We start from the raw sequence: 23,146 nt of genomic DNA, 5'->3' as shown, positions 1-23,146 counted from the left end.
GCGGACGCCTCCGCAGGTGTTCACGAGCACTTCCTGTTTACACCCACAGCCCAGCTGTAATTACAGGGGTTCGAACAATGCGGCGTGCCGCTTCACCCCCCCCACTCCACATGAATATTCATGAGCCAGGACGAACCGCCTCTTCCCGAGCTTTCCGAGGCCGGTTGATGTGGGCGGGGTCACCGATGTCCGCTCTCCTCGGGTGATGTCGGCTTCATCCATTTATGAACCGACTCAGAGCGGTTAACGGTGGGGAGGGTCCGCCCCCTCCTCCCGTCGTCGGCTCCTCTTCTGAAGGAGCGACGCCGAGCTGACACACAAACTCTGCCGGAGTGACAGGTGAGCTCACCGAGGCCCGGGAGGAGATCCGGACCAATGACCCGGAACCACCGGGAGAGCACAGACACACTGACGAACACACTTTACTCACTCTGTCGCTACGGAAACCACTTTTTTAGTTTAAATGTCTTTAAAGGAAAACCCTTTTCAAGTCAGATTAATACATATATATGTTTAATCAAATATTTTTAAAATATCTGCATCTTTAAATTGTTCAAACTTAAACTAAAAAAACAAGAAGTCCTCAAAATATACAATAAAAGATGTTAGAAGGGAAAAAATGTAGAAGATTTAGTCTTAGTAACATTTAAAAAAAGAAAAAAAGAGTCGAGATACATTTAGAATTGAAAGTTTAGACACCTCAGGTAAAATTTATGTTATTGTGAATAAAAAACTAAGAAAAGATGAAAAAATCTTCTAAAAGCTTCAGTTTACAGATGAAACATGCTTTTAACATGTCAAAAAATATAGAAAAAATAGGCTTTACTTTCATCATTTACCCTTTCAAAATAAAAGGCAAAGTTGATAAGTAACAGAGATCATCAAATTAGATTATATTTCAATATAATGCTCTGGTAATTAGAAATATTTTAAAAAAGCTCAAAAAATGAGTTTTACATCATTTAAAGACCAACTATGTTTGTATTTAAATGTTTTTTAGGCTTTTTCCAACAATGGAGGACATTTATAAAAAAAAAAATAAGCATAAAATAGAATTTCTGAGTATTTAAATTTAAAAATATTTGAAAAAGATCGTATTTGTGATGTAGAAAATATGCTGGGCGGGGCCACAAGCTTCCTGCCTCCAGCTCCCAGCAGTGGGAAAGGGGGCGGGGTTGCTCCACCCGCACTAATAGACCCTCAACTCAGACGTGGATTTCTCCTGCCGCTCTGCAGGAACTATGTCCTAAAAAACAAAAGGTTTTTAGATTTTGGCTAAAAACAGCAGTATCGTAATTAACAGATGCCTTTGCAACAAATCGAAATTGGTTTATTATATTTTATGATTTTTTTTTAATTTTTCAAAATCTTTATAAAAGAAATTTCACTTTAGTGAAAAGATCTTACTTATAGAATAATTTTTTTCTGAAATAAGTTGTGATATCTGTCCATTTATAACTAAATTTACACTTAAATTAGCTTCACTGTAAAAATTAAAACTTTATCAGTTAGGAAAAAGTTCTGACATTTGTTACATTTAAATGATTTGTGTTCATCAAATTAAAATTTTAAGTTGAGTTAACCATCAACTCAAATTTATAGTTTGATAGAAACTAATAATTTTTAATGTAACAGATGACAGATTTTTTTGGTAATTGATCCAACGTTTGACTTTTTACAGTGTTTAAACACATTAAGATTTACTGTAGGTGTTTTGTTATGGTGATTAGAAATATTACATCTAAATTTTTGCGCGTTTTGCAAATAAAAAATACATCTTGTCTCCTAAAAATATCCAATTTTAGAGCTAAAACAGTCCACTTTCATTATTTTTAGACAATAACAGTGAGTCTAGAATCTCCCGTTAGAAGATAAAATAAATGACGATTCAAATGAAACGTTCCTGTTTCTCTGTTTCTTTAAACAAAATCAATCGCTATAAACTTCTGCTTCAAAATATGAATAAAGTAAAAAATAAACTTGTTAAATAGGATGATTTGAAGATGAAATAACTCCAGATGTTCCAGATTTATTGGTCTAAGTTGTTATATCTGACTGAAAATCTACAAAATGAAACCTTAAGATATTTCAATTGAAGGTGAGATCATTTGTGTTCTGCAGTGCAGTTCTGATCAGGAGCTCCTGGTTCAGTCGGGGTTTCGGGATCTGGCCGTGGTTGACTTCCTCGCGTTCTGATTGGACGCTCTTGTTCCAAACGTAGTTTTTCCGTGATGAATCCTGCGACTCTTGCGCTCACAAACGTTGTTTCTGTCGGCTAAATCGCTTCTCTCAGCAAAATAATTAAAAGGATTGGGAGAATTCCTTGTCTTCCTGTTGCATCAGCTCCTGTTTTTCCTGCAGGTTGGCACACATCTGTGTGTGTGTGTTTGTGTATGTGTGTGTTTGTGTGTGTGTTTGTGATGCGGGGGAACCAACTCGTGTGATGTTTTTTTTTTCTTTTCTGAGAGGCTCCAGATGGCTGAGAGACAGGTGAGCCAATTAGCAAGTCTCCCCACACAGCAGCATCAACACACCGATGGAGCACGACAGCACACACACACACACACACACACACACACACCCACACACACACACACAACACACCTGTGCGGTAGTGTTAACATTACCTCCATAACGTCCCGGTGCGTCCGTCACCGACGCCGTTCTGCCTGTAAAATCTGTTTCACAGAACGCACAAACGTGAGGAACGATGACAAACCATCAGATCTGAGCTCATTATCACGGCCTGCATCACGCCGTTAGCCCCGCCCACAGCGCCGGCCCCCCCCAACCATAAAGCAGCACAATGGAGCAGGTTTAAACACGTTTTCCTTGTGTTGCTCATCAAAATATCACCTCCAATGCTCATTGTCATTCGAATGAAATCTTCACAAGGAGCAGCGAGCGGCGGCGGCGAACCTTTATCTCGCTCGCCGTCTTCATCCTTCCCTCTCTCATGTCGTCTTTCACGCCAAGCCGAGAAACAGCAAAGTTTGCCGGTAATTAGACGTGGAACGGATGCACAGATGCTCCGCATTCATCCTGGCGGTTTGTTTGAGCAGGTTTCTTTTTGTTAAGCCATAATTGATCAGCCATGGCGCCCGCTCCCCCACCTAATGGAAGGGGGGAAATTAATCCCTCGGCGCTAATGTTTGCAAATGGAACCGGAGCACTCCAGCCACCTCCGCTCGCGGCGTGTGGGAGGGGCTCTTTGGGTGGTGGAAAGGATGCAGCTAGAGAAGTTCTCCTGAAGTTTCAGAAGAGGGATTTCACACTTTAAAACCCACTCAGATGAAAACTGTGTCTTTTTTTTACTATTTTCTTGTGGTATTTTTCTGATAAACGGAGAAATTGAAAGTCGCTAATGGCGTTGTACGGCGCTACACGCCTCTAAGTGCACCTCTGACTTGACCTCATTTGGTAGCATCCACTATGCACCATTGACTCCTCCCTTCTTCTGTTAAGCTAGTCAATTTGATATAAGAAACACTTTTTTTCAAAAAGGTGCCTTTTCTGTTGGTGTTATCTCCATAGCAACCATTATATGTTTTGGTCACCCGGCGATACTGAACAGATTGACGTGAGTTTTAAAAGAATCGGCAAAAGTAAATTATTCGATTTCCTTAGCAACGGAGGTTATTTGCTAACCACGCCCACATTCCTCATATGTTCTTATCCTTAGTTATGTTATGTGGTTCAGCTCCAGCATGGCTTTCATCAATTCAATTTTCATACTTTTCTGTTCAAAAATGTGCGAGTAACAGGAAAACTTTTGTGAGCTCACCACGTGCACGCCGTTCAAAATGTACCAGTTCTGATTCCAACAGTTTTTCCTCATTTGGTTCCCTAATGATATTCAAGAAGTTAGGAGTCAATGGAGGAAAATCGCTAGGATGAGTTTGCATTTGTAGTTCTAAAGTTTTATTTTTTTTTTTTTTATTCAAGATGGCGGCCTCTTCCCAAACTCTTGTCGCTCTGCAGAAACTATGTCCTACAAAATGACAGATTTTGGCTAAAAACAGCATCATCATAGTGATAAAGCCACTGGAAAAACTTGTAAAATTAATCAGAAGAGGATAAAGTCGGACTTAAATCTATAAATCCAGCTATAAATAGTCATATTTGGAATATTGATCTGGTAGTTGGAAACATTATATCTTAAAATCAGTGTTTTTTTACTAAAAGAAAAAAAAATAGTGTTTCATATCCTTAAAGTTTGTTACACTTTGTCCCCAAAATATATTCTATGACGGTCAAAGTTTCCTTATTTTTTGGAGAATAATCAACTAAAAGTCAGATTTAGAATTATACAATATAAGACATTTTTTTCTAGTTTTATGATTAAAAAATAAAACTTTCCAGTTTCCTTAAATCAAGTCTGTTTCTTGAGAGAAGAATACTCACCATAAACTTTTGCTTAAAATATGAAGTAGTGTAAAAAAAAAAAAAAAAACTCTTTCATTAAAATACAACCAAGTAGTTCAAGATATCCAAAAAACGCAAGGGAGCAATTTGATGTGTTTCTCTCTGTTATATTTGACAGTAGTTCTAATTTATTTAATAATACATTTGGTAATTATGTCACATATGTCACCTTTAGGAATTAAAATTAAGTCTAGTGGAGGAAGAAGGATTAAAAGTTGCTTCTTATGGACCGATCCACATTTATTTTTCTGCTGGACGTCCCAATAAAACCATAAATGTTGTAGAAAAGTTTTCACTTCGTTGAGATCAGATGGAATCTGATATGAAGGATCACAGAGGATCAGAGGTTTGTGCAGGAATGACGGTCACTGACGGGAGGTGTGGCGATTAGTGACCGCACACAGGTGTGAGCAGGACCTCACAGATCGCAGAAAGGTTTTTTTTTTTTTTTTTTACAGCTGGAAATAGAATTCCAGCACAAGATTTATTTTTTTAAATTATAGAAAATGAAAGACATTCTTAGAAAACAAAAGCAGTTTGAAGTCATCCCAGTTTTCCGGCTCTGAAGGATCCATTTAGGCCTCATTTGGTAAGCTTTATTCTCAATTCTTATTTTAGAACAATAAGTTAATCGAAAAATATCATCATTTGACTCTAAATAGCTTTTTGTTTTGATAATGTCATTCTTTAATTGTAGCTGTTTGTTTTTTTTTTTAGTAAAATTTAGCATTAGCATGCTTTTTCTTTTATAGAAACTTGACTAAAAATCACTAAAATTGGGCTTTTCATCATAAAAAATCCTATATATTATCTTTCATTGCCTCTTTGTGAATATTTTAAAGGTTTTATAGCTTTTTCAACATTTAGTACTTTATTTGGTGTATTTATTTAGTTGTAGAATTAGCATTTAAGCTAGCGTTAGCATTGTTGCTATACACTCTACAAACATTAATATAGCAAAATGTTGAGTATTTTTAAGGTAAAAGTAAGTATATGGCACTTTATTTAGTCTAATTATTTAAATGTTTTATAATTAGCATTAAAGCTAGCGTTAGCATTGTTGCTATACACTATAAACATTAATATAGTAAAATATTGAGTATTTTTAAGGTTAAACATAGTATTTAGCACTTTAGTGCATTAATTAGATGTTTTGGATTTAGCATTTAAGCTAGCATTAGCATTGTTGCTGTACACTCTATGGTAGAAGGAACATTAAATATAACAAAACCTTTTGCATTTTTAAGGTAAAAGTTAGTATTTATCATTTTATTTCTATCATTTGTTTGACATTTTAAAATTAGCATGTAAGTTAGAATCGTTGGCATGTTTTAGTGCAGCTAGGCCTCTTTTTAGCTTCAACTTTAAAGCAAACTTTGCGCTTATTGTAGTATTTTAGGTCGCATAAATGTATGTTTTTTATCACATTCTTATGTATAAAAATAATTTTGTTTAATTAAAATTTTTTGCCTGGTTTTTACCTGTTCAGAACGTTAGCTTAAATGGTTTAGCATCCTTCTGATTTTATTCTTTCGCTTCAGACCACATTTACTTATCTTACAGTAAATTTAGTATGTTTAACAATAGATGGATGTTTTTAGCTTCAATATATTCCATCCACTTATAGTAATTTGCCACCTTTCAGTATATTTATAGCAAAGTCAAGCCAAATAGCACAATTTTTAGGACATTTTTAGTATTTCAAGAATATTATAATGCTGTTTTGAAACCTCTTTGCTTCAGCGATTGTATTCGAGAGCTTCGGCTTTCCATTTTTGCCGTTTTATTTCTGACCAAAGTCTCAGTAACACCTCTTTTGTGTCTTCAGTTTGTTTGATTTTGGAGCCAGGTTTCTCAGGTGTTGTTGGCGGGGAGCGGCTGATTTATACCTGTTGTGATGCTGCGCCGTCATCAGAAAGCGCGTTGAACTTCAAAGTGGTGTAATCACACTGAGTAGCCAGGTTTTTCCTCAACCAGAACACGGGTTCATTGTTGTGACTCAGAATGCAAACGTGCTGCATGTGCTCCTGTGAGTCTCTGCTCATGTTTGTTGATGTGTCGGTAACTCCTAATAGCGACAGCCGGGTGAATGTCATCCTATTTTCCCATCCTAATAGCCCATGATCCCGCCTCCCTAAGCTTCTTCCTGTAGATGACCTCCAGGGATGTTGGTGCCGCTCCCGGCGGGGCACAGAGGAGTTGATTGCGCGGCGGCGGCGGTGGCGGCTCCGGGGCTTTGTTTCTAAGCGTGTGCCCGTCCTTGGCTTCAAAGAGGGGGAGGAAAAATGAGCCGAAGAAGAAACAAGAGGAGTCTTATCTCCCCCACGGGGTCTCGCATCCTTTCATTCCAGATTGTCTTGGTGACCTTCTGGCCCAGTCCGGTTTCATGCCAACCCTCCGCGGCGCCGCTTGTTTACTGTCCCGTAATGACATCGTCAATGGCAACAATACATCCTCTTATCGCACGTGTCCTCAGCCACAATGGATGAATGGCAGCCAAATGGAAAGGCGAGTTTGCGCCGTTGTCATCTCCGAGTCTTTGGAGGCGTCCTCCGGCGTGGCAGCGCGTGCCGCCGCGCGATAAGATGAATACTTCATATCAACCGACTGATTGCGGAATCGTGTATCTAATGTAATTTTTATTTCTCCTCCTTTATCTTTCAAAATGCATAGTCAAGCATTTCTTCTCTTTTTGCCTCTTTTTGGGCAAAAAATGGTAAATAAATCATCTGGTGCACCCCCCCCCCCATCTCTACTCAGAGGGAGAAAAATGGAACGGACACGAACAGCAGAAAAAGCAGATGAGTGTTTTTTCCTGAATGGGATGAACGTGAGCGGCATGCAGAGGAGGGGTGGAGGGGGTGAACCCTTGGCTGGTGGTGATGGTGGTGGAAGTGGGGGTGCTGGGGGGGGGCAGGAGGAGCCTGCAGACTTTGGTAATCCCTCTTTTATCATTGTGAAGCCGAGCTCAGCAGAAAGGCGGCTGACAGACATAACAGAGCCGTTGTGTTTAGGAACCCCCCCCCAGCGCCACCCTTCCCATTTGCCAGGCTGGTAAACCATCAGTCAATTAAAGGGTTGTTAATTCAACCCCCTCTTACACACTCAGAGTCCGGCTAACCTCCGCTCAGGTCCTGGCCTCTGCTTTTCTTGGCACCCACCGTATCGTTACCATGACAACATCACTCGGTGCCCCCCAAGTAGCCGGTGGGCACTGACCTTTTGCTGTCAGAGCGTATTAGGGAGCAGGAGACACAAAGTACGGGGGAGAGCGTGCGGAGCAGGCGCTCGGCAGAAACAACAAACACAAATAGGTCATTAAATTGTAAATACACTTTCAAAAAGAAATGTGGTGGGGGGGGGGGGGGGGGGTCTGTCCCTGAAGTTACCGCGGCGTTTCCTGTGAGTGACAGAAACAACACGCTGTGCATCAGGTTTTCATTTCCAACTCGTCACATATTGATGTTTGGCTAAGGACCCCTCCACGTCACATTTTGGGTGTCCCCAACGTAAAATCAAGGCTCCACGGGACGCGGTACCAGATGTGCACTGGTCCTCGAGATGCATCCAGTACTGGTACCCTAACCAGGGTTGGGTACCTGCACACTACGTGTCGTGGTACTGGACCGGCTCCGGTTCACGGCCCATAAGTTGGGGACCCATGATTCAATGGGAACAGCCAGTATGGCGAAAAACGACGACTTGAGGACACTGAAGACATCAAAAGGTGACCCGGAGGGTCCTTAACCAAACGTCAAAATGTGACGACTTAGGACTGGGAATGTGTTGGCTCATGTCACCGCGACATATCCTCGCTTCTCTGGTGTTTACCTGTAGGAGCGTCCCAAACAAGCGCCCCACAAGCACCCAACAGAGGGTTGGCAACCCCCGGCCCCCCATGCTGCTTTAACCCTTAAATACCAGAACTATCGCCAACAACTGTAAACAACACGCTCTCTTTGAAATGTTGCAACTCTTCGACCATTTACGTAATTCTGACAGATTCTGCATATTCTCACCTTACCAATGTAGAGTGTTGTATATTGGCTAACTTTACGTAAGTAAAATAGTTTTGCGCTTTACTAACTTTAGGTTAGTAGTGTTGCATATCAGTGAAAAGCTTCTGATTTCAGCTTTCAGAATCTGTTGGAATTATGTTAACTTCATAAAGAGGTAGTTTGTCCTCTCGGTGGATGGAGTCTTACTGTCTCAGCCTGAGGAGTTTATATCTATAATATCTTGGAGTCTTGTTCACGAGTGGGGGAGGACCGGAGCGCGAGATCGACGGGAACGGTGGTCACTGTACTGAGAGAGCTGAGCCAGAAAGCAAAGCTCTCAGTTTACTGGTGAATCTTCATTCAAGGACTCATCTATGGTCATGAGCTCCAACTGAGAGAATGAGATCCCGACTACAAGCAACTGCAATGAGTTTCCTCTGGAGGGTGTCTGGGCGTTCCCTTAGGGATAGGATGAGAAGCTCTGTCACCTGGACTGAACTCTGAGTAGAGTCACTTCTTCTCGACATCCAGAGGAGCCATTTGAGGTGGCTCGGGCATCTGGTCCGGATGACTCCTGGACACCTCCCTGGAGATGTTGTGATGTCCCATAAGGCGGAGGCCCCGGGAAGACCCAGGACACGCTGGAGAGACTACGTCTCTCGGCTGGCCTGGGAACGTCTCAGGGTCCCCCCAGAGGAGATAGAGCAAGTGACCAGGAAGAGGGAAGTCTGGGTATCTTCCCTTTGACCGGGTCCCGGATGAGTGGAAGAAAATGGATCAAGAGTTAAATAATCCAAATAATGTTAACACTTGAGCTGAAGCTTTGGTGTTAAAGGGTTAAGAAGCTAAACATCAAGTCCTCCTGCTATGCTGATGATATTCTGCTTCATCTGTCAAACCACACAAGAGTAGTTAACCAGATCGTAGGCACCACTCTGGTTGGATTTAGGTCCAGTGTTAAAGGGTTTCACTGAAATATTTTCTTCAATGTTAAGTGGCAAAAATCTAAAACGTGTCTTAGCTTTGGTTTATTGTTTTGAGCGTAGGGCTTTTCTGCATTATTTTAGGAAGAATAACTGGTTCTGGTGAAACAAGACACTACAGACTTTACAGAACCTGTAGCATCTTGCAGCTCAATAATGTTGTATCTGTCAGGAGAACAAAGGTCAAATCGTTCAGGTTTGGCAGGTCTCTGGTTGGGTACAGACCCTGGTTTTTTTGGGCCTGTTATGGCCCATCTGGACTTTCTTTGAGGGCATTTGAGTCCAGTTTGTTTGGGTGCTATGACATCTCCGTTCTGTTCTTGGACCATTGACATTTGGTACCCAGTGTCACATTTCAATTGTCCAAGATGACTTCATGGATCAATAGAGACTCCCTGGTGTGAAAACGCCCCAAGAAGCCCCTCTCTGCTGTCTGCCCTTTGGATGTCAACAAATACTCGTTTCATCAAACATCTGACAGTTGAATGATTGTAAGAAACACCAACAACCGGCACAGAGCAGCTCATGCTGAGACTCGGGCTGGATTACAAACTTCCCTGATGTTACTTTTTAGTTTTTCTTCAAACCGCCGTTTTGATCTCAATGCGCCAGAAGGTCTTGATAGTTTGAGGGAAAATCCTCCAAGCCTTCTGCCACTTCAAACACACGATAAACAGCAGATTTCTTCACTTGCTGCTTCTTTTCTGGCTGCACTTTGATGTGTCCGTGACCTTGGTGTCACATGTTTACCAGCTCGGGATGACTGCGGGCACTTTGGGCCAACTTCCAGAGAGAAGCCAACCACCACTCGAGCCTTTTCAGCCACTGTTTATGTTTGTGGTGTAGAAGTCCAGCATCCCAAACAATTGATGCGATACAACCTCTACAAAAATCCACATCGAAAGGCCTCATTTCTAAAGTGGAGCGTGGATTTCAGAGTCTATCGCCTAAATCCCAAAGAGTGTGATAACAAGAAAATGGCCAAATCCAGGCCTTGAGGCCCAGTGTCCTGTATGTTTTCCAACCAAACTGCCAATGAAGCTATTGACTAAACCAGGAGTCTGCAACCTTCAACATTTAAAGAGCCAATCGGGTCGATTACTCACCAAAAACAACTCAGCGGGAGCCACAAAGTCTTACAAAAAGAAGATTCTACCTTGTATTTATTTATACTATTATGGTAAAGATCAATAAATTATTGTTTTTGTGCATGAATAAGACATAATCATGACAAGAAAAAGAGCTTTTTTCTAAATATGTCAACGGTTATTACTTTTGACATGACTCCCTTTCAAAATAAAAGACCTAAAATCATCAGTCATTCAAAAAAAGGACTATATACCGTTAATTTGAAAGATGTCAGTGGAAATTCATAAACTTTGCGAAGTTGAACTAATTAGGAACTTTAATGTGTTTTTTGGAGCATATGGCACAATGAAACTCTTTTTCTATCATCTTGATAATCCTCATTTTTTTCCACTAAAGTTTTTTTAATAAAGTTAATTAAGTTATAAACTGACCAATCAGATGCCTAAATAAAAGTAGGTGGAGCCTGATGGCCTTACACGTACACCGTTGGACAGATTTTGTCAAACCCGCTTTCAAGTGCTAGAGGGTGTGGACTTCCTACAAGCTCACTCCTGGTTGGTCAGAGTGGTTGCCATGGAAACGTAGACTGACTTTGACCAATCACTTCTTACTGACGACGTTTGGTTCCAGGATGGCGGCTTTCGTATTGCAAAAAATGGATAGAAAATGGGTTGTGCTGACTTGATGTGCTTGGAACCAGAAGTAAGGTGATGTCACACTCACTCAGTCCAGGTTTCATGTACAGTCAATGGAAGAAAAAGTTTTTTTTTTGGAGTTAGGGTCTGACATGTTCAAGCTGAATTCCTGTACATCCCACAGGTGTGTGTTAGCATGCTAAGATTTCTGTACACAAATTCCCACTTTATGCGCTTAGAGGCCTTTATAAATGAGCTCTAACAAGCTCCGCCCACTTTATAATGACTTATCCTTTCTTGTTGTCCTCTTCATGTTCTTTGACGTGGATTCTGTAGCAAAAGAGCGACTCTCGGGATGCGTCGCCTTCCTGCCATATGGCGAGCCATAAAGACTAATGAAGTGATTAAGGTACATTTGCTTGTATGGCGTTTAACATCATGAGTCTGATGGTGAATGAGACGCCGACATTGTGAGGAAATCTCGCGGAGAAATGAGCTGTTAGCCATGTAAATAAGCAGTCATCAGTCTGCCTGTCTGCGGCCGTAACGGCGCGTTGGAGAGCGCCGCCGCGCATCCGGCTGTCACCGCGGCGAACAGTGACGTCTGAGATCTCAGTTCTGTCTCTCTGCTCTTATTCACCACATCAGCTCTGACTGATCCCATTTAAACCAGGCGGAAACGGATAATTAAGTTAGAACTTTGCTGCTGCATTTTGATGGCGGCGGCCCGTGTGCCTGCAATCATTTAGGACGGGAATTGGAGTTGTTTTTCAGGGAATGCAGGTGTTTGGTGAAGACGGATGGTTTTGCCCCGTATGCCAAACATTCTAATGAAGCTCACATACGATCCATAATTTCATCTCCCCTCCACCTGCCAAGCGGCTGCGCAAACACAAGCCGGCGTCGACATGGAACCCACACACAATGTGCACTAATGAAGCTGTTCTCCACTCCTCTCCTTTTGCTTCCTGGCTCGCTGAAACATGCATAAATCATAATAAACACGGATGAATTTTTAATCAGCAGCTCCCTGCCTGTGTCTTCAGCCCAGCCTCCTGTGGGGAGGCGCTGCTGTGTTGTGCCAGGTATGATCCCAGCCTCCGAGAGCGCCGCTCAGCCAGGCGTGTCCGTCTGAGGACGCCCCGCCGTCCTGACCCGGCTCTGGAGAGCGGACTTCCTGTCACTGCGGGGGGGTCGTCCACTTCAGGAGGGGACACCTGCAGAGGAGGAAGCTGCTTCTCATCAACAATGATTCATCAGGCGGGAAACTTTAGCGTGGATTCATACGTCTAAAGTTTGGCTGCTGCGATTGGTCGACGACTAATTGAAAAAGGCAGAATTCATGTTCCGTGGCAGCACTACGGTGATGCATGAACACCTGAAGAGGAACCCTCTTGTGACCAAGTACGATCACTGTTTGGATTAAAGAGTTTCTGTAGATGTTTAAATAGTATAGAGATTATGAAATATGTACATCAGAAAAAATAGAATGATAAAAAGTACAAAAAGTCTGAAAATATTGCATGTTGACCAATTTTGGGGGGTGTTTTTTGCCATTAGTCTGACTATGGCGTGGAAGAAGCTGTTGAAGAAGCTCTTCTACGGGTGATGATGCGGTCGGCTCTGCTGTGTCGCAGGTTAAAGCTCATCATTTAAAGCTAATGATGCTAAAGATTTGTGTTCTACACCCAGTTTATGCACGATCCGATTAGTCGACTAATCTGTGAAAATTAATCAACAATTGGTATTAAAATAACCGTTTGTGGCAACTCTTGTCTGAAGCATTTCCAATTTCAGCCAAATCTAATAAAGGTTTTTTGTAATTCGCCATGAAAATGTTTTCAAAGAAAGATTTATTGTCGTCATTTCTTACTGTTGTCACTCCTCTTTACTGAAGCAGCTGCAGCTCATTTTCATGCTACAGACAATAAGGTAAAATGCTAGAGACAAAAACTATCATTTTCATTTAAATTATATCAAAAATTCCAGTCTTTTTCTGTTCTTATCATGCAAAGAAAAAGTTTTATACTTCCTATTTGCATGCTCACCGAGTTCGCCTCTGCAGAATAAGCGGCTCCGGCTCGGTCCGCTGAGCTGCACGTCTTGTAGGGCGGAGGATCAGGATGCATCGCTGCTGATGCTTTCCACCAGATTTGCAACAAAACCAAATGTTTTTCTAAAAGGAGGAGCTGCAGGAATGCACACGAGTGCGGCTTTCTCTGATGTAAAGTTGGAATTCATAAAAACCTTTTGAGGAACATCCCGAAGTCCTCCAGTGAGGTCCTGTCAGGTTATTTATCCCCCTCATAACCAACCGTAAACATTCACTGCTTTATTGACTGGCTGTTGTGATTGGCTCCGCCCCAAACTCCGAGATTTATGAAGCTCATAAAAGGCCGTAACGCTGACTTATGCCGGGTTTGTTTTGTATCCCAGAACAGAGGAGATGTGGCGTAAATGTGAGCAGCAGGCGGTGCTGGCAGGGCCTGGCGTGGGCCCCTGCCCGGGGGCCACGCGGGCTGGGCCGGGGCGCGCTTGTTCCAGAGCTGTAGCATTAGACTCCAATAGAGCCGGAACATAACAACACGAGCTGAGCTGTCACTGGGGATTACTTCAGCCGGGCAAGCCAGCAGGGTCTCCACCGCTCTGCCGCTCCGACAGCGAGCGGGGGGCGGGGGGGGCTGTTTCTGCATCAGAGAGGAGCAGAGAGAGAAAGCATGTTGAAGAATAGAGGAGTGACGACGGCGGTCTAAAAATGTCGGTGGTGGTGGTGGGGGGGTAGCTGCAGATGGATCCTCATGAAAACCTCTGCATACACGACACGTGACCCACATGTCGACTCCTCGCTCGCCGCTCCGCTGACACCAGGAGAAGCCTCCGTTTTAGGAGCTCTGAAACCGAACAACGGGGGATTCTCTCGCCGCTCGCCTGCAACTGTTTGCCCAGCCAAGCGGATCGCCCGACGCTTGTAGCATCTCCGTGTTTTCCCGAAGAGGAGACGGAAGCAGCCGCTCTCTGCGTCACTCACCTTTGACTTCTCTTCCATGCTTGTTGACGTACACCTCCTCTCCGTCGCCCTGTTTGCCTTACAGCTCGTTTACAATTTAGCATTTTTCCGCCCACGTTTTCATAAATATGGATGCTTTATAACCTTCATGCGCGGAGCTTTAGAAGCTCGTCTTACAAAGCTTTAACAAAAAAAAAAAAAAACTTTTTCCAGTCCAAAAGCTGCAGTAAGTTGTTTTGGAACCTTTGTTTTTATAAACCAGATTTGAGAGCATCTTGAGAGTGATGGACTGTGGTAGACTATGACGGACTGAGGTAGACTACGATGGACTGTGGTAGACTACGATGGACTGTGGTAGACTACGATGGACTGTGGTAGACTACAGTGGACTGTGGTAGACTACGATGGACTGTGGTAGACTACGATGGACTGTGGTAGACTACGATGGGCTGTGATAGACTACAGTGGACTGTGGTAGACTACGACGGACTGTGGTAGACTACGATGGACTGTGGTAGACTACAGTGGACTGTGGTAGACTACGATGGACTGTGGTAGACTACGATGGACTGTGGTAGACTACGATGGACTGTGGTAGACTACAGTAGACTGTGGTAGACTACAGTGGACTGTAGTAGACTACGATGGACTGTGGTAGACTACAGTGGACTGTAGTAGACTACGATGGACTGTGGTAGACTACGATGGACTGTGGTAGACTACGATGGACTGTGGTAGACTACAACAGACTGTGGTAGACTACGATGGACTGTGGTAGACTACAGTGGACTGTAGTAGACTACAACGGACTGTGGTAGACTACAAAAGACTATGATCACATATCCTAAATATTGACCGCACAGCGACTAAATCCAAGCTTTTCAGCAAATTCAGCAAGTTCTAAAGAAAAGTTTGCGATTTCTCTCTAAAAGTTGACATCAGTCAGTGTCCGCCGAAGCATGTTTTGAGGTCTCTCGCTAAAATATCTTGTTAGGCTCAAAAAATAATTTCAAAATCCAACTAACAGAATTATTATGGGATGGCCGCACAACTTACGATTTGGCAACCATTTTGTGGCAAATAGTGAAATGTCATGATTTTTCTTATTTTCCTACAACATGAAAATTTTTTTTTCAAAGTCTTCATGAAATTTCACACACATACCACCAGGTTAACTCTACAATATCGGGCAAAGTTTGTTGACCTTTGACCTTGGGAAGAGGCTGCCAAAAAAAAATAATAATAAAAATATATCCCTCTTTATACCTTATGCAAATTGAAGCTTGAGCATCATTGGGATGCTGCTTGGAAAAATTATATTAATATTAATTAAATTAATTTATGGATTTGTAGTGGCGTTAGCATGGCCCGCTCACAAAAGTGGTGTTCACCTGTTATTTACACACTTTCCACCACAATATTATAAACATTTCAATACATAAATTGTTGGCTCAAGCTGATTGGAACATTATGACAGACAACATAAAAATATTAGAAATGTGGGCTTAGTTGACCAAAAAAAAAAAAAAAACTCTGTTACTAAGGAAATCCCAAAATTTACTCTTGAGGATTCTTCTAAAAATTACATAGACGTGTTTGTCACCGCCAGACGACCAAAAAATAAAATGGTTGCTATGGAAATAAATCAATACAGAAGCTTCCATTTTGAAAAGTGTTATCATATCTGAATGGGGTGGCTGCTTAGCCATTGAGGCGGGTCGCTATGAGGTCAGGAGGTCACAAGGGCAAGTAGCACCTGCAGGCAACATGGCCACTTGTGGCTTTTATTTTTTTATTTCTATTTGACCTTATAAGATATACTATAGTGCCAAGGAGTTGTCAAGGAAAAACATTATTTGTTGGTGTTTGTAGTATTTTTAATTTAGAGTCCAGAACTGTTTATCCGCCTTCTTGACTCCTAATAATCGGAATTGGCCTCGACAAACATCCAATCTGCGGATTTCTAGATCAAACATCCACTCACTCAACGATCAGATTGACGTTTTCCACCCAGCAGATCCTGAATCCGTCTCTATTTACTCTCTTGTTTATCAAGTCTGCAGTTTCTTGCGTTCTCTGAGCGCGGCGGCGGCGGCAAGGACGCAGCTGGTCTCTTTCAACCCCAACGATCCATTTCTGAATGTTTTTTTTTATTTGAAAAGTTCCTGCCGCTGATGAATTTAACCCCGGCGAGCCGCGCGCCGTCTCAACCTCCACCCTGTTGCATAAAAGATTAGAGATGAGTCTCGGCGGCGCACCTGACGGTGAGAAACAGTCGCGCCGGGCTTGACTTGTTTTGCAGCGAGTCAACATATTTCATTGATGTTTGCAGGTAGTAATTTATTGCACCATAATTTACTGACTGAATCGGTTAATGCTTCGTCGGGTGACAAATGAAACTGCTTTGGAGGCATGCACTTCATTTGCAATTTCCCCAACAAGAAACGGCGCTCTCTGTGTGTGGAGCAGCTCCTCTGAGGTTTATCCCACCGACAGGATGGTGCGGCTCGGAGGGGTGGCAGGCGGAGATATGCTCGACTTTAGAGGAGGCTCCGAGTGCAAGGGTGTCCAGACTGTGAGAGGCGTATGTTTTAATAATTAGATGGAGCCCGTCCTTCAGCTCGGGGGAGATGAAGCGACACATCGGACACGAGGCGGTCCTGGGAGAGCCGCGGGGGCTTTGATGTGGTTCTTCAGAAATCTATCGAGTTCAAATCAAAGAAATGTAACGAAGCCTTTGGCTGCTAAGCCGCCAGATGATTGGGTTTAAATAAAAACAGTTTTTGGACTTCTCGAGGTGGAGAGGACTTGGCGGTGGGAATGTTTGTTGAGGATGACGAGGAAACCGTTTTCCATTTAGAAAAATTAACTTGTCCCCGGCGACTCGTAAATAACACAAAGTTTTTGAGGTAACTCTACGAACGTTTTCGTAATCAACGTCAATCCGCTAATTCTGCCACAGCTTTTCATATATACCATATATATCATTTCATATATCATTCCAATACAATGATTAATAATAGCTGTGTATTTCTCTGTAGAAGTCTATGGGATTTTGGTTTCTTGGGGCCACTGGGTACTTCCTGTTTGGAACACCTGGGGGGAGGGGCCACTCAGTCCATTTCTCATACACAGTCAAAAGTAACAACCATCTACAACAGGTATAGGATAACTCCAGGCCTCGAGGGCCGCAGTGTCTGCATGATTTCCAGATACCCAAGCCCTACTCATGACTGATTACCTGGTTCAGGTGTGTCCAGCCAATTAGAACATGCCAGAGTACAGTATGTTGGAAAATATGCAGAACTGTGGCCCTCGAGGCCTGGAGTTGCCTGTCTCTGATCTAAGAGTTCTCTAATTACCACTGTCCTGGGTTATTTTAGGTTTTTGACCAGTCTCAAACAGGAGGTCATGAAACCGTAAACCTGATCACAAAAGGCTTAGTTTGAAGATGCTAAAGACAATGTGCAAATACTAGCCCAGCTCCAAAACAGCCTAAAAAAACTTAAAAAGAAAAGCCTAAATTAGCCAAAACAGCTAGCATGTAGCTGAAATATTAGCTAAACTCCAAAATAGCCTAAAAAATCTTAGTGAATGCTAAGATTGTTCAAAAAGCTAGCATGATGCCAATTTTTAAAACTTTAATACCGTAACTTTTTAACATAATTATGAATAATAAAAAGGCAGGAATATTATTCCAGAATAAATCCATTTAAACCTTAAATAACTTTCAATATTTTACTCTCCATAAAAATATACTTTGTCAAAATTATACAAGTTAGAAATGAGCGCAAGATAACATCAGGTCATTAATAACAATAAAATAAAATGATCCGGAGGGCCGGATAGAATTACTCGGAGGGCCGGATCCGGCCCCCGGGCCTTGACTTTGACCCATGTGGTTTAGTGGAAACGAGAACCTTTTCTAGTGAAAGTTTCTTTAATTCAGAGCCCCAAAGGTCCGTCACAGATGGAGTTGTGTTTCAGGCTCATTTCCCTGCGAGTTTGCTTTTGTAAGTTGATATTAGCTCTCCTCAGCGCCCCCCATCCCTCATGTCTTCCTCTGGGTGTACTAGAAGTGAAACCAAGCGTCCCCTCTCACTCACCCCTCAAAGTGTGCCTGTCTAATGGTGTGGAAGTTATTAGTCTACTATTAGAGACATGGCCGGCGGTTTGAGGCGCTGCCTCTCTGTTTCCCAGACGGGTCAGAGCGGCAGCCATTAAAACGCCGTCAGTCACCCCCCCCTCCCCCGCTTGACTCTGCTAAACTAACCGTTGAAGCCCGCGCCGAAGCGGCGTGCGGCGCTGCAAAGATTCAATCTACCGAGCAGCGTTCCCGTCAAACGGTGTCAGGCGGGTTTTTTTTTTTTTAATACAACGCACGAACACACAGGAAGTGGAGACGTGCCGGGACGCTCCAGCAGACCCCCCCACACCCCACCCCTCCCCCCCGCGCTCCGATGCCGGGATCAATACTCGCAATCATGGATGGCGACGCTCTCCTTTTCTCACACCCTGCTATCATCACCTTTTCAAAAACCCACAATCAAGAGGAAGGAGATGGCGGTGGGGGGCGGGGGAGGGGAGCACGCGGGGGCTCGCCGGTACCTGAAATGTGTGAATATGTGCGTGAAATGAATTGAAATGGGTGTGAAAGTGCATCCTCTCGCAGGCGATGGTGTTTTGGTGGGTTTGTTTGTGTGGACTCCTGACGGGCCGTATGCCTCTCTTTTTCTCCGGGTGGGGGTGGGGGGTGGTTGTGTTAACATTTTGTGTGTCAGTTGTTATCAGAATGACACTGTCCACCTCCTCCTCCTCCTCCTCCTCCTCCTCAGCCCCAGAGGATCAGTGGAGCTGCACCAGTTTCAAATGAAAATAAATGAGAGGCAGTGACCGCTCCTGCCTGGGTCCCACTTTAATGAGGAAAAGGAGCAGGGGGGGGGCAGGCGGGGCGAGGAACCGGAGAGTGGAGGGAGGGGGCGGCGGTGGTCCAAGTTGGCAACGTCGGGAAGAGGGGGCGGGGAGTGGTGATGAATGGACGCTCTTTCTGTCACCGATGCGACGGCTAATTACAGCGGGAGCACGCTCCGATGCGCCGCAGGTGGAGCGGACGCCGCTCGCCGCTGACGGAGAATGACTCTCCATCCTTGATTTGCATTGACAGAGGAAAAAAAAAGCAGCTTTTGGGGATTTGGGGAGTAACTCACCTCACCTTTGGCGTGTCTGGGCCGAACTCAACGAGTGTTTTTACGGCTCTGTCCGAACAGATTAAAGGCTCCATTAAGGATTTTTGTTTTAAACATTGATGAATGAGAGTTCTGATGCTCGACGTCAGAATGGAGGCTCAAATACAGTAATCAGGGATCATCTGGTTCTTACAGCCCCAAATTTAGGGTAATGGATCTTTTTAACCAGAAAAATCATGATTTATTACCTGCTGAAATGCTAAACCGGAGACAGAAGCGCTGTGTGAACCAGAGGGCCTGGTGGAGCTGCTAATTAAGTTCATTTCATTAGTTGATTCTTAGTGGAGCTCGATGCCTGCTGAACGAGTGGAAGTTTGAAGGACTGTAGACATCAGCGGCGGGCCGGCACCCACAGGACTCTGAAGTGGGTCGACCATAATGACTGAAGTTTACTCCGCCCATCGAAGCAACGTTCAAAAATGAGAGTAAAGTCAGAGTCCAAGCGTCTGTCAATTAGAACCTGGCCCATATAATCCACAGTCACTTGCAAGTGAACCCTGATGCGGTTCTCTTCTTTAAGTTGGTTGTTTCCAAATACCCAAGCTAGCTATATTAGCACAGTTCAGAAAGGAAACAAAATCAGCGAAAAAGCATCGAGAGGAAATATCCGACACATTCTCACTCCCAACTCGCCACATTTGGCGTTTGGTTAAGGACCCCTCCGGGTCAAAAAATGATGATTTGGGTGTCCCCAACTCGTCGTTTTTTGATGTGTTGACTGTTTGTAAAATCACAGGTCCACAACCTTCAAGACACAGACACGGACTGGTCCTTAGGACCGGTTCCAGTTTGCAGTCCAGCGGTTGGGGACCCGTGATTTAATGGGAACAGTCAGCACATCAAGAAAACGACGAGTTGGGGACACCCAAATCATCCATTTTTGACCCGGAGGGGTCCTCAACCAAACGCCAAATGTGGCGAGTTGGGAGTGAGAATGTGCTGAGATAACACGTTCTACGAAGAATCCTAACTCTTCAACCGTTTATGCAATTAACATATTTCGAACTGATTCTGAAGTGGAGAAAAACGGCCTCTAGGTGATAATGCAAAACTTTTCAGTCATTTACACTTTATGTCTGTAAAGTTGTAAAGTGAGACAATTGATGACATTCAATTACAGTCGTAAATTACAACATAGCAGTCATAAAGTAAGAAAGTCAATTAGTCATAAAGTCATAAATCACGACTTTACAGTTGTATAGTGAGACAATCAATTACCGTCATAAAGTCGTAAATTACAACTTTACAGTCAAAAAGTGAGTCAATTACAGCTGTAAAGTAAGACAGTTGATTACATTCGTAATTTAGGATTTTACAGTGATTAAGTGAGACAATCGATTACAGTCATAAAGTCGTAAATTACAACTTTACAGTCAAAAAGTGAGACAGTTGATTACACTCGTAAATTACGGCTTAACAGTCGTAAAGTGAGACAGTTGATGGGAGTCGTAAAGTAAGAAAGTAAATTAGTCATAAAGTTGTAAATTATGACTTTACAGTCGTAAAGTGAGACAATTGATTACAGTCATGAAGATGTAAATCACGACATTACAGTCGTAAAGTAAGACGGACAATTACAGTGTAATTCATGACTTTATAGCCATAAAGTGAGACGTCAATTACAGTCGTAAAGTGAATTACGACTTTACATTCATAAATTGTTTGTACAATTAGCATAACTGATTCTGTCAAAGAGAAATCAGCTTTGCGCTGTCATTTTACTAACATTAGATGTTACACAACAGTGTTGCAAAACTGATATAAAAAGCAGCTAAAAAAACATCTCCACGTCAGAGTCATTTTACGTTGATTGCCTAAATGGTCACAGTTTTACAGTTTTTCAAAGAACGTGTTATTTAGGCGTCAATGGCAACTGTTTTGGTTTTAAAGGGTTAAAAACTTAAGATTGTTCCAGAATGTTCTTTGATTTAGTCGCCTGCTGAGGTTGTAGTTTGTTTGACGTAATTTACCGAGTTCTTTCTTCATAAATACTTTGGTTCCACAGCAAAGCTTTATGACACTTGACTGAACCTCGAACTATGACCTCCAAGCGCTGCCCGGGCCGCAGGCCTTAATGGCATCATCCACACTCACAGAGCCTGTTGGGTCCAGTAGACCCGGGGGCCTTTACTGGGACAGGGATTAGGAGCGACCCACCCGAGTGTCACGCTGGGACACGGGAGCACTCGTCAGCGAGGAGGTCAGAAGGTGCTTCGACGGCGTTGGACTCCATCCCAGCGTCCTGTGCAGCCAGTTAGTTAGAGAGCCAGTGACCCGGGTCAAACGGGAACACAAAGACGTCATCTCATTCTTTGTGCCACACGAGTCTTGTTTTGACTCATTTCATGTCGCGTATGACTTCAATTATGTCTTTAAAATCCTCGCCATGTGATGGAGCTCTTCTCCCCACAAATATGTCCGACTCTCTCAACTATTTCCTGCTGTTAACATTCCGTAAAATGGAATCGAATTACAGCCACCCAGACAAGAGAAGCTGAAATCCAGCGAGGCTTTGACTGTGTGGCGCTGCTGACGGCCTCCCAGAATTCTGTTGATGTGTGGGAAACGTCCTCTTAGATAAGAAGAGCTGAAACATCAGTCAGAGTTTGATTTGGTGTGCAAAACAGGTCAGCGAGCATTCGTAGCAGGGGCTGCAGCCCCACAGGTGCAGCAGGCATCCGTGTTAAGTGGAACACAATGTCCTAACCGGAGTCCGGCGAGGGCCGGGAGCAGGCGGAGGGAAAAGGAGTGATGGAGGAGAGGCAGAAAGAAAAGACCGGAATGAGATCTGAAGAAAGGGAAGAGATGTGGGGGAGTGTCCTTGAAGAGCTACAGTAATTCAAATAACCTCAACACTAAAGCTAAAGCTCAGGTGTAAAATGGTTAGCTAACAACCGTTAGCTAACAACCATTAGCTAACTGTAGTAGCCATTGTTAGCTAACCGCTTAAAAGTGAAGCTAACTCTCCGGTGTTAAACAGTTAGCTAACAATGGCTACTATGTTTAGCTAGCGGTTGTAGTTAGCTAACCGTAGTACCCTATGTTAGCTAACCGTTTAACAATGAAGCTAAATCTCCAGTGTTAAACAGTTAGCTAGCAATGGCTACTATGTTTAGCTAACGGTTGGTAGCTAACTGTTTAACACTGAAGCTAAAGCTCAGGTGTAAAACAGTTAGCTAGCAACCATTAGCTAACCGCTTAACATTGAAGCTAAATCTCCAGTGTTAAACAGTTAGCTAACAATAGCTACTATGTTTAGCTAACAGTTGTTAGCTAACCATTTAACACTGAAGCTAAAACTCCAGTGTAAAACGGTTAGCTAGCAATAGCTACTATAATTAGCTAACGCTTGTTAGCAAACCGCTTAACACTGAAGCTAAATCTCCAGTGATAAACAGTTAGCTAGCAACCATAAGCTAACCATTTAACACTGAAGCTAAAGCCCCAGTGTAAAACGGTTAGCTAGCAATAGCTACTATGTTTAGCTAACGCTTTTTAGCAAATCGTTTAACACTAAAGCTAAATCTCCGGTGTTAAACAGTTAGCTAACAACGGCTCCTACATTTAGCTAATGGTCATTAGCTAACCGTTTAACACTGAAGCTAAATCTCTGGTGTTGAAGAGTTAGCTAACAACCGTTAGCTAGCCGTTTAACACTGAAGCTAAATCTCCGGTGTGAAAGAGCTAGCTAACAACCGTTTGCTAACCGTTTAACACAAAAGCTAAAGTTCTAGTGTTAGCTAACAACCACTAGCTAACCGTT

The 23,146-nt window shown here is 43.1% G+C and overlaps 1 protein-coding gene across 14 annotated transcripts in view; it reads left to right on the top strand.

Moving 5' to 3' along the window:
• celf2 (cugbp, Elav-like family member 2) overlaps positions 1-23,146 on the top strand; it is a 253,216-nt gene that overhangs the window by 58,269 nt on the left and 171,801 nt on the right. Inside the window, exon 1 of one of the 14 annotated variants that reach the window (XM_024292793.2) lies at positions 2,469-2,490. The exons of the other annotated variants lie outside the window; for them this stretch is intronic. The gene's annotated coding sequence lies outside the window, so the exon portion shown is untranslated. Of the gene's footprint in view, positions 1-2,468; positions 2,491-23,146 lie in introns of those variants that run through there. 14 annotated transcript variants of the gene reach the window in all.

This window comes from Oryzias melastigma, linkage group LG23 (assembly GCF_002922805.2).
Source record: "Oryzias melastigma strain HK-1 linkage group LG23, ASM292280v2, whole genome shotgun sequence".
Taxonomy (NCBI): domain Eukaryota; kingdom Metazoa; phylum Chordata; class Actinopteri; order Beloniformes; family Adrianichthyidae; genus Oryzias; species Oryzias melastigma.
The sequence above is the reverse complement of the archived record's forward strand: the minus strand, read 5'-3'. Positions and strand labels throughout refer to the sequence as shown.